Below are 2,607 nucleotides of genomic sequence, written 5' to 3'. Positions count from 1 at the left end.
GGCGAGTGGAGGAGGCAGCAGATCGATGAGAGATCGGTTTTAAGAGTTCTCGGAGCGTGATCTTAAAGCTTCATCTTTAAGACTCTCCAATGCAGACCAAAAGCAAACTTGCCACAATGAACCCCAGATACCAGAGCAGAAGAGAATAATACACAGTGCCAACTACTGTATAGTGCACATTATTATAGAGGAAATGAAGGCTAGAGCCGCCTTTCAGACATAAAAACAAATTGAAATGAGATGTGAGATACGATATATAGGAAAATGTTATGTGGTGGACATGAGAAGTGATCCTGTATACTACTAAATACACATTTAGTTATTATGCACTATAAAAGTACCTTCACCATTACCCTGAAATGAATTTTATAAATAACAGACTATTTCCTTCCCACATCCTCTCAGGGTAAGACTGGAAGAGAGGTGACTCCCTCAGCATCAGTGGGACACTGAATTAACAGCCCCTGTGGCCAGATGGTTAGGTCATTAGCTGCTTACAAGGTGACTGGAAAAATAAGTAAAGTAATACAATGCACACCAAGTTTCTTGCTGTCAAGAGTGGAAAGGGGTAGATTAAAATAAGCACATGATGGTGGATAGCTTTTAGAGACATTGATGTATACTGGGGAGGGGGTATCAGATAGATGAATATGCTTTATGTACTTGTAGTTATAGATAGGGGGAGATCCAGAGGTGTAGTTCTGTCTCCTGAGAAGTCTTAGAAACAAATTAAACCAGGAGTAATGAGCAGGTTCAGCACCAGGTCTTAGTTTCTAAAAAGAGTCAAGAGTTCCTGGGAAGATGGTTGATTCCAGAGTGAGGTAAAGAATGTGTGAGACTATCTTTTGTTGGAATTAAACACAAAATGTCCAATGATGCAGTATCTAATAGACATGAGTCTCAAGATCTAAACTGGCAAAAGCTTAAGCACTGAAATAAATTATTTTAATGGATAGTTACCTCCTAGTAAATCCAGGAGTCCATAATGAAATATGCAGATACACAGAAGAGAACTCAGATGTCAAGTGCCTTGTGAAATAATGCACCAAGAACACGGATTCTGCTTCACAAAGTTCTAATCAGAAATGCAGAAGCTGAACCTATTGATGAAGAAATCTCCCAAACTCCAAACTATGGGATAATCTTATGAACCTATTGATGAATAAATGTTCCAATGCCCGAACTGTGGGATAGTCTTCTGCATAACAGACCTGTGTTCAAAGCCATCAAAGCCATGACAGACAATGAAAAGCACCACACAGTGAAGAGAACTACACTTTGCAGGTGCAATGGCTGACACTGAATGGGCTCCTGCAGCTATAAAGGGCATCGCAGGGCCAAGCAGATCTGCAACTTGTGTGTATTGATGGTTTCATATTCAATGCAATGGGTACCATGGCAAACTTCAACAAATTAGGAAAAATGAGATATATATGTGCATGCCTGCATGTATGTATATGTGTGTTTACATATATACAGTTGCCCACTGGTATGCAGAGTTCCATTTTCATGGTTTCTTCTACCAACTCTGGATCAAAAATATATGGTAATGAAGTACCTGTACTAAAGACTTGGTCTTTTTTGACCCTATCATCCAACAGTAGATTATAATGGCATAATGCTATCTCATATTATTTATATTGCATTAGGTAATGTAAGCATATAGATATAGATATTGCTAGGTAATATAATTTAGAGATAATTTAAAGTAAGTAGGAGGATGCAAATATCATGCCATGTATTTACGATACTGGAGGATACACAGATTTGGTTATCTAGTGAGAGTTCTGGAAGGAATATTAAGGAATGACTATATACAGAAAGAAAAGGAAAAAGAGGGAATGCTAAGGTAATATGGTAGTGTGCTTGGAGGGAAGAACACAACAGGATCCTGAGCCTTTGGGTGGGAAAAAGAAGACATGTAGGAGAAACCAGAATCAACTCAATTGACAAATCACTGATGGGCAATTAGCAATCTGGGCTTGAGCCAATCATGTGGCTGCCCAGGAAAAGAATGTGAATCAGAAAGGTGAGTGCTCACTCTCATGAAGGCTCGAAACGTAAAGACTTATGCTTTCCACACAGCACAGATTGGCTCCATGAAGCTCTCACACAGTCACTCATCTGAGCCTCTCCCAAGCCAGCGTCTTCCTTCAAACAGCTGTTCCTAAAGTCCCCTTGCTAATCCCTTGTGAAAGCCACGGATAATATAACCTGCCCACATAATTTTCTAAAATGGAAATGCTGTACCTTAGTGTGAGCCAAAGGAGAGATCAGTTGAAATAATTTATAATACAACACACCTCTGAGTTTGTAGACGGGTATGACTAACTATGCTAGAAGGCAATCAGACCATCAGATACTCCCACCTGTGTAGAGGTAAACATAACACCTCAACAGGCTCATCCTTGCCATGCATGCCTCGATTGCTGACTCAGCTTGCTTGGAACACTGCTTGACCATCAGGGGACTGACTTCAAACTGGAAAACTACTCTTGCTGAAGTTCTGAGCACAATAATTGCCTTACCCCATTCAACACTGCAACACTTTTCTTTCTTTCTCTTTCTTTTTTTTTTTTTTTTTTTTTTTTTTTTTTTTTTTTTTTT

This window comes from Mus caroli, chromosome 12, assembly GCF_900094665.2.
Source record: "Mus caroli chromosome 12, CAROLI_EIJ_v1.1, whole genome shotgun sequence".
Taxonomy (NCBI): Eukaryota; Metazoa; Chordata; class Mammalia; order Rodentia; family Muridae; genus Mus; species Mus caroli.
Note: the sequence above shows the minus strand (reverse complement) of the source record.